The 10,048-nt window shown below is 42.5% G+C and overlaps 1 long non-coding RNA gene across 6 annotated transcripts; it reads right to left on the bottom strand.

Moving 5' to 3' along the window:
• Window positions 1–225: 225 nt before the first annotated feature.
• Window positions 226–8,768, bottom strand: LOC115546828 (uncharacterized). Of its 6 annotated transcripts, none has more exons than XR_003977284.1 (7): window positions 8,570–8,768; window positions 3,381–3,470; window positions 3,238–3,307; window positions 1,639–2,516; window positions 1,429–1,530; window positions 1,058–1,177; window positions 226–283 (listed from the first exon to the last, which is right to left on the bottom strand). It is a non-coding gene; the product is annotated as an uncharacterized LOC115546828 (long non-coding RNA). The 6 variants fall into 6 exon arrangements; XR_003977285.1 differs by having other exon boundaries at window positions 8,580–8,768; XR_003977282.1 differs by lacking the exon at window positions 3,381–3,470 and having other exon boundaries at window positions 1,639–1,755; window positions 2,340–2,516; window positions 8,570–8,767.
• Between the last annotated feature and the right edge of the window lie 1,280 nt (window positions 8,769–10,048).

Raw genomic sequence — 10,048 nt, 5'->3', positions numbered from 1 at the left:
GGAAAGCGTGTGCGTTCTCCTCAGCCCTCTGGAACAGAACAAACATCAAGGAGTACTTTACTCTGAACTCACTAAGGACATCAGAAGCATCTGTCCTGGAATCACGTCCCGCTGGTCTAAAGAGGGAAGCCTGGAGACTATGAGCACCACAAGAGATGCTTTCTAATGTTCATGGAAAGCTACATTTAAATATTTTGGTGGACATTTACACACCTTGATCAGCTCTGTTTGATGCTGGTGTACAGACTGAGCACTGGTAACCTTTGACCACCCCTGGTGTTGTCTGTGGAGAACACACACACACACGCACACACGCACGCACACACGCACACACGCACACGTGATGGGACATTGGTACTGTTAGGACAAACTGCTCTCCATCTCATCATCGGTCTCTACAGTAGGCGCTCTGTGAAGGGTTTTTTATCGGGACCAACAGGCCATGTGACACGAAGGGAGGCTGTGGTACCCATAGACATAGTAAAGAATAGACGCCGCATAGACCGCTACTTCCTACTGGCGCTGACGAGCCGTAGGGCCGCCATCTTGGACCTCAGACGTGAACTCATTCTTGCATGCGGGTGTCTTCATTAAAAAAAAATAGAAACATTCAGGAGTATCCAAACTAGTCTAAAGTGGCCAAGACTCCGTGCGTAGCCCCTCCTTCTCCAGTGAACCAATATTATTAAATCCCCTCGGTTTCACACAGGCAAGATTGTAAAATTGCTTGGCGTGCCAAGCCGTGACCGCAACACCGTGGCAGTGTAAAATGGCCTTCAGAGTGTGTTCTTCTGTTACTACCATAGCCATGTTGCAGATCAACACACAGGCTTTGGCCCTGCGCTACTGAACTGATGTCTTTCACACTCCTCGTTTAAATGTCGAGGTTCATGTCTAACTTTTGCCTTCCCAACGTGAACAACCTCTTTTTAGCTGTCGAAACGCTTTGCGCCAGCAGAGGCAGACGTTGGCCCACTGATTAATTGTCTTGGGGCCGAATAAAGATGATCCGCGGGCCACCAGTTGAACAGCCCTGATGTAGTGGTTGAATCCTCACCTTTGCTTAGAAGGTTGGTGATTTCCATCTTTAAAGTTATGACGTTGTTCCATAGACCAGTAACTCTTCGTGGAGACACAGCTGGGTCCAGGGGTGTCTGCTCTCTGCTTCTGGAGTCTTCTAGAAAAACAAGAACCAGGATTTATAGACGTTTGATAAATGCTGTCATTTTTGTAATCCCTGATGAATCCTCCCCTCTTCTCAATAGACTGATTAAAGTTAACAGGTTGTTCCATAGAGTGGTCACTCTTCATGGAGACACAGCTGGGTCCAGGGGAGTCTGCTCTCTCCCGCTGGACTCTTCAAGAGAAACAAGGGTTTATGGATGTAGGATAGACACTGTATTTATATTATATCTGATAAATTCTTACCCTTGTTCATGAATTTGCTCCTTTTTTCTAAACAGGTTACGTATGCTCTTCATGGAGACACGGCTGGGTCCAGGGGATTCTGCTCTCTCCTGCTGCTCTGGCCTTCAACACAACACCCAGCTGTTACTCAGACTAATGATGGAGTCATGATGCATCACTGCTGAGCTCTGAGATGGACAACAGTCACAGACAGAGAGATCCTCTTCTTACCTCTTAGCTTTTCTCCGGTGGCCATGTTCCCCAGACAGAGTGGTCTTAGAGGTAGGAACCCCCTCCTCTCTCTCCTCATCCATAGTAGACTGGGGAAAATACGTTCCGTCCCATACGCTATAAAGTTATGAAAGTATAAATGTAAGGGAAGAAAAGGAGGTTAAAGTGTTAAACAAGTTGTTAAGGTGAACGGTTTTGAAGGAGCAGAAAGAAGGGCTGCTTGCTGCAACAGGCCGTTGAGATGAGGAAATCAACTTTAACACGAGGAAGTTACAGAACTGAACCGACTTGACACACACACACACACACACACACACACACACACACACACACACACACACACACACACACACACACACACACACACACACACACACACAAGGATCAAACTGAGCCAACTGTAAAGTAGGCCATATATATATATATATGTGGCGACACGAGGAGGCTTTACAATTTATGTCAGAGTATCTTCTCTATGTTACCGACAACGCCACCTTGGGTTAGGGCCCAAGGACCTATACACTGTGATTATGATTGTCACCTCTGACGATAAGACACTCAGGTTCGTTCAATCAGGGAGGGCGGGAGACAGAGTTCAAAAATAACAAAGCATTTTATTATTATGAACAGTTTGGCACAAAAAGAGGAAAAAGAGAAGTAAGCCCAACTGGGGAAGGAAGTGGGTACAAGCTGAGGCTTACCGGCTGGGAGAGTGGTCGTCAGGGGGAAATTAAATCCAACAAAAGAAACAAGGGCACCGCACACACACAGCAAAAACGTGAAGTCCAAACTAATAAAATCTAAAACAAAGCACACGCACACAAGGGATCACCACCACCACCCAGGAGGACCACCGCCACCACCGTCGGCCTTCAGCTCTACAAGAAAGGGGCACAGTTAGGAGGACTCACAACTGACAGACAATATCACGTAACAAATCAATAAACTAAAGAGTATTAATTTGCAATAACCAAAAATCACTCAAAATGAAAGTAAACAAGAAAATTAAAGACTCTCTGACCAGAGATATCAACCCAACAAATAATCATAACATATGTTTTAAACAAAAATAAACAAGGGCTCAGATTGAGAAGTTCCCCTTCCAAATGAAAATTAAATGAACAACGACACGAAACTTATGAGATTAACTCAAAACGCACACACGCACACAGTCCACACCAGGGGTGAGTCCAGGCGGAGCTCGCAGCGGCACACCCGAGCGGCAGCCACACACGCACACACCGCACCACACACAGCAGCAGCGGGACACAGGGCTAACAGCTGGAGGCAAGCCGACCAGGGGCAGCAGACAGAGCCCCGAACCAAGTCGGCGGAAGTGGCAGCGAAGCAGCAGCAATGACAATACAGCAATGATTTAATAGATAACAAGGAAGGCTCAGCTCTCGGTCAAGCGTTCATAATCCCGGTTCTCTTGCGTCCCTTCTAAAGAGGGAGAGGGGTGAAGAGTATCGGCGTAGCGGGGGAGACAGCCACCACGCACCATGCGACAAGCAGACTGTTAAAGGGAGAGGAGCGCAAGGTGAGCTTAGCAACAGACTAACAGGCAATTAACAACCAAAAGCTCACCACATGACTCACCTATGCTCTGGTCAGCGGCGGTAAACGACCCCAATACATTGCCCCGATTGCGATGAGGACCTCGGCAGATCTATTATAGTAATGGTTTAAGTTTTAGTAAAACGCTGACAAATGTACGAAACAGCATGCGGAGGTGAGCCTACCTGTGCTCTGAGGTGAGCGGCGAGGGCAACGACCCGGAAGTGGACAGGCCGAAGAGGCAGGAAGCGAGAGTTCAGGAGGAAGGGCACGGCCTACTTTTATCCCCTCGACAAGCAATGATTGGCGAACGGGCCGGAGGGGGCGTGGTGAAACAGAAGCCTGTGTCTAAGCAGCCGTGTTGCCTCATACCACTACATATATATATATATATATATATATATATATATATATACTGTATATATAATATATATAGGCCCATATCGGGGAGAGTGGGATAAGATGAACCAGTGGGTAAGTTGACCCACCCCCTGTGTTTAGACCACTGTACACATTTGTTGGACCATCAATTCAGGAAGCAGCCATCCTTTATATCTGGCTTTGATGAGAGAGCACGTGGTCAAGCTGCAAGTACGTTTTTTTATCCCAATAAACGTTTTTTTCACGTCAAAGTACGTTTTTAACCTGTCAGGTATAATGACTGCTACGTCAAAGCAAATTCATCCACCCGTCAAAAATATCCAAAATATCGCCCTCAATGTTCAATTTACAACAGGACAGTAAAGCAGTTAAACATTGTTGCAACTTATAATGTAATAAGGACTCTTAATGTAATAACGGCTCATAACGGCTGATAATGTAATAATTTCAATGTATTAAAAGTTCATAATGTAATAATCGGCTCATAATGTAATAAAATCACGGACGCATAACGTAATAAGGGCTTTGCACATAATGTAATACTGTAATAACTTATTACATTAAGAACCTTATTGATACCGCTCATAATATTATAACAGTTCATAATGTAATAATTGCACATATAGTGAGAAAGGTGTTGCATTATGATAATTTAACCTCTCAAACAAAGCTGCAAGTAAAAGCAAAAGGCATGTGCTTCAGTGCATTAGTAAACTAAATTTGTGAAACCAAGTATTATTTAATAGTAATTGCACTCTCACATTTTATTGATGTGAACTAACAGTTGAGCCACTAGTTGGGATTCTGAGAACACCGTGCTCACTTCTACTGTGACTTTTGGAGGTAAGCAGCCCTATTCGTGACCTTTAAAGTACAATTAATATCTTTTTTAAAAACCAAGCCATACACCTTATCTGTTTAAATGATGTGTATTAAGATGTTTGTAGGATAATGTGTATGTTTAAGCTAGCAGCTATTTTTTTGAGTTTCAGCAAGCAGCTATTTCTTGTGTTTTAGCTGGCAGCTATTTCTTGAGTTTTAGCTAGCACTCAGCTATTTCTTGTGTTTTAAGATGTTTGTTAGAATAGCGTTGTATATTATAGCTGGGGCGGCAAAGCTCAGTCCGTAGGGACTTGTCTAGGGGACTTAAAGGTCGCCGATTCAAGTCCCACTTGGACCATAAAAGTATGATGTGGACTGGCAGTTGAGACGACGTACATTAATCTAGTGATGCTGAATATAAAGAATTTCTGCATACCTCAATGTCTACTTATTCAGTGAATTTTGTTTTATTCACAGAAAAGGAACAATGAAACTGGGCATGACAATCTTGGTCCTATTCACACTGGCCCTTTTGGTTACTGACATTCAGGGCCATGGAAGTCGAGAAATGGATGATGAGACATATGATGTCATTGTTAAAACACTGAGAGGAGAATTTTGAATTCCTGTTAAAGAAAGGACAAGGGTCCAACGCGCTGCCCTTGTTCGTCTCTGGAGGAATATTTCATGCGTTGCATGAAACGTATGACTAAATCAAGGGGAAATCCACCACCATCAGTTTACAACTTACAGGACAAAGTGTTGGTGAGGGTCAGCACAGGTCCCAGATTTTCAAAACGATACGCTATGATACCAGGTATAGTTGTCAAAAGAAATGCAGATCTGTCAAAATACAAAGTCAAGTTCCGAATGCTAGGCAACCCAGGACATCAACATATCAAATGGTTTGCAGTATGTGATGTATCACAAGGGAGCGGGGGAAGCAGCGTTCTGAGCACAAGGCCAGAAAACGTCAACGCAGACAGTTGTTACAGCCCATCACCCATGGAATGAGGTTAGCATCCTTTGGATCACTAGGTTTCAGGACTCGTTTGGACCCTAATTCCGATGGCAGCTGCCAGTTTGCTGCCATGGTTGACCAACTTGCCTCATTTGGAATTCTTCGGTCTGCGACATCTTTAAGGCAAGAAATTGTGTCAGACCAAATGCTTCACCCACATGCCATGAATGGAATACATCTTTCTAATTTTGTGGAAGGGCAATGGCATGACTGTGCAAAGCATGCAGCACAGTGGTACATATGGTGATCATTTGCCTCTACAAAGAACATCAACCATATTCAATGTACAGCTTATGATTGTGTCAACGCTTGGAGTTGATGCAACAGCAATACTATCCCCACATGGTCACTACGATGAAAGTCTGCCATTGCTGATTCTAGGCCATTTTGCTGAAGGTAGTGGGGGGCATTATGTTAGTCTTGATGGACCAGTAAAACCATTCATTCAAAGAATTCAGAGAGCAGAGAAGCAGAGGGGGCTTCTTTATAATACTGGCTCTGATGCTGTCCCTGACACTGACCACCATTCAAACCCTGACTCTGACCATCACTCTGACCCCAACAATTACCCTCCTGGAAATTCCAATGATGTACTACATGGTGACTCATGTGATGTTCCTTATGGTGATCCCAATGATGTCCTACATGGTGACTCATGTGATGATCCTTATGGTGATCCCAGTGATGTCCTACATGGTGACTCATGTGATGATCCTTATGGTGATCCCAATGATGTCCTACATGGTGACTCATGTGATGTTCCTTATGGTGATCCCAATGATGTCCTACATGGTGACCTCCACACTGTCCGTTACACTGACCCTGATACTGTTCCTTCTGCATGTCCTACAGTGCCAAAACATATCTTCCCTGCTGACCCTGACTTCATTGCTAGCCCTAATTTGCCTTTGATTGTACTGTCAACCATTATCCAGTATTGCCTGTTGATGGATATGACAATGCTGGGCACGTTCAACAGAGTTTCCAACTTGTTCAGAGAGCTAACCCTGCCATTCCTACCAAAAAAAATTATGCGTGATTCTTTGGTGGAATGTTTAAATATTGTGACGGATGAAGACTGCAGCATTAGTATTTGTAGGTTATATAAAGCAGCTGGACGTAATAGTGGCCTTGCATCCAACATCAGGCAGCTCTTCAGCCAAAATGCCAGGTGGATTACAGCATGGATCGTGATTCGACATATATCCTTTGGATGGTTCCAAATTAAAGACATTCATTGGAAGAAATAAAGTGATTTGAGTGATCACTGCCACAGTCACTGACCACTGACAAATGGAGCCCCCTTGACTTTATTTTATGACTATAATTTACTATAATTTATGATCATGTTTATAGGCATATTGTTTAGTTACATTTATTTGGACTTATATTTTTACTTTTGTGTTCTGACAGGCTGTGTTTACATTTAAAGAGCCTTTGATCTGTTTCATGTTTTCTATGACATCCCTATGTCTGTTCTAGACTTTTTTTTTTTTGATGACTTTTTTGTTATTGTTCAAAAGTTCCAAAATAAAATAAGTTTGAATTAACATGTTATGCAGCTTGTATCATGTATTTCAAGTAGTAGGAAAATAATGTTTAAAAGCCTTTATTAAATTGGCATTAAAGACCATCAAAAAAAACTGCTAAGTTTTTATTGGAAGGTCTTCGTAAGGTTGTATGGAAGGAAAGAGTGTTCACTTACTTTTTTGAAAAGTAAAATTTTAAATGTGTTTTCATTGCAGTAGTTATAAGTTATTGTAGCAAAGAACATTAAAATACATGAACTACAGTCCCCCTCCTTCTTCCCTAATCCAACCTCTTCTCCTGACAGCTTTTGAGTTGGTTACTGTAGCGCAACATATGCACAAATCATAGTCAAACTCAATAACAAACCCCTGCCCAAAAGTGCATTAGTGGTCAGTGTTTACAGTTGTTGCCTTTATACCATGGATTTTACCTATGGAGGATGATGCGTTAAAGAATAAGGCTTCTCTTCCTTTTTATGAGGCCTGCCACTTATTGGGAGCGTTGGCTAATGCTCCAGCATGTTTGCAGAAATGTGTGATCTTGCTGAGAGACAGACACAGGTTTAAGCATTTCCTTCCACTCCTGCAGGGATGGCAGAAGTAAGCATTATGATAATGCAACACTTTTCTCACTATATGTACTATTATACAACGGGGGACCTAAATCCAGCGATCTGATTGGTTCCCAACTGTCGTATAATGAGCGTATACATAACTGCTATGACGCCCGATCATTTTGTGAAAGTTTGCATATCACTCCGCGCCTGGAAGTAGAAACAGTTACAAAGTAAAACATATGTTGGATGATGGAGAGCGTGTAAATGTTGTTACTCCGGGAGTGAGCAAGGCGATAGAGAGACTAACGAAAGCTTAGGCACACGGCGAGTGAACTGCTCCATAGGATAAATTGCCGGCGAACCGCTCTATCGGAGCCTTCTCTCGGAGGGACGCTAAAGTGTGTTGCATAGTGTGATGCATAGCGACCGTCGATGCATAGCGGCAGCCAGGAGGGACTACTTTTTTGTATTCTTTAATTAAATGGCTATTTTGACTTTCTTGGTTTCTTTTTAAACGTAGTGTGTCTATGACTTTCGTTTCGCCATAATAGTAACCGTTGTATAAAAGCAATAGATCACTTCAGTCAGTGGCGTGTGCTCATTATACCACTGTGAAGGGGGTCGCCGGCCCTCCGCTGCGCGTCGGGGCCGGACAACGCCCCTGACGGTGGTATAATGAGCACATACCACAGCCTGGCGTGATCTATTGCTTAATTATTACATTATGAACTGTTATGACATTATGAGCGGTATCAATAAGGTTCTCAATGTAATAAGTTATTACAGTATTACATTATGCGCAAAGCCCTTATTACGTTATGCGTCCGTGATTTTATTACATTATGAGCCGATTATAACATTATGAACTTTTAATACATTGAAATGATAACATTATGAGCCGTTATGAGCCGTTATTACATTATGAGTCTTTATTACATTATAAGTTGCAACAAACATTAAGATGTATTCTCTATAAAACAGATATAAACGGTAGTAAACTGGTTGATCATTATTATATACCAGTTACCTAAAGACAATATAAACGGTAGTAAGCTGTCTCTTACCTTTTCTTACCTTATCTACTCCAGGATTAAAATGCGTCCATACGATAAAAAAAGTTGTAAAAGTATAAATACAAGAAGAAACTAAGGTTAAAGTGTTTATAAAACGAGTAAATCAGGGGAAAGGTTTTAAAGTGGAGGAAGAAGGGCTGCTCGATGCGACCGACGCTTCAGAGGGGGAAGTTCCAGGAGCCGCCCCTCTCAGCGCGTGTCACGTGTTTTAGGGGAAAACGAAGATATCGCAACACACACACACACACACACACACACACACACACACACACACACACACACACACACACACACACACACACACACACACACACACACACACACACACACACACACACACTAGGATCACTGAGCCAACTGGAAGGTCTGCCTTAAAAAATATGCGTAATAAATAGGCCTATATATAATATAATAATACCATGTAACAATAGCCTGTGTAGACTATCAGTACATTACTGCATGTCACCACAGACCAACATATCCTGTTCCCTGAGTTTGAGTGGCGCCCCTCAGGACACAGACTCCAGGCTGTCGGACACAGAGGAGGAAGGCAACCTTCACCCCCAGGGCTGTCCAGCTCCTTAATGCTGGTCACTGACTCATCAACATGTTGCAATGTACTTTAGAATGGAAGCACTTCATGAAGCACTTTTTACTCATGTGTTGAATGTTGTTGTTACGATGCGTGTGTTGCTTGATTGTGTAGTGTTTGTGTGTGTGGGTTGCTCGTGTTTGTTGATTGTGTCTCTTATTTAGCTACTGTTATGTGCCTCCCCTTTAAATTGCTCCTCAGGGACGAGTAAAGTGATTTGAATTTAATTGAATTAGTGATGTCAGTCGATATGTTTATTGCATGTTGTTACATGGAGCTCATCACACTAACAATAAGCTGTTATAACTTTATATCAGTCAGCTGTTATCCTGCTCTAAACCACCACACTAACAATAAGCTGTTATAACTTTATATCAGTCAGCTGTTATCCTGCTCTAAACCACCACACTAACAATAAGCTGTTATAACTTTATATCAGTCAGCTGTTATCCTGCTTTAAACCACCACACTAACAATAAGCTGTTATAACTTTATACCATTCAGCTGTTATCCTGCTCTAAACCACCACACTAAGAATAAGCTGTTATAACTTTATATCATTCAGCTGTTATCCTGCTTTAAACCACCACACTAACAATAAGCTGTTATAACTTTATATCAGTCAGCTGTTATCCTGCTCTAAACCACCACACTAACAATAAGCTGTTATAACTTTATATCAGTCAGCTGTTATCCTGCTTTAAACCACCACACTAACAATAAGCTGTTATAACTTTATATCATTCAGCTGTTATCCTGCTCTAAACCACCACACTAACAATAAGCTGTTCTAACTTTATGTCAGTCAGCTGTTAAACCCAGTGCTGCCACTTGGCCCTGGTTGGTCCTCATGGATGAGGTATTGGGACAGAGGCATT

Source organism: Gadus morhua, chromosome 7 (genome assembly GCF_902167405.1).
Source record: "Gadus morhua chromosome 7, gadMor3.0, whole genome shotgun sequence".
Classification (NCBI taxonomy): domain Eukaryota; kingdom Metazoa; phylum Chordata; class Actinopteri; order Gadiformes; family Gadidae; genus Gadus; species Gadus morhua.
The sequence above is the reverse complement of the archived record's forward strand: the minus strand, read 5'-3'. Positions and strand labels throughout refer to the sequence as shown.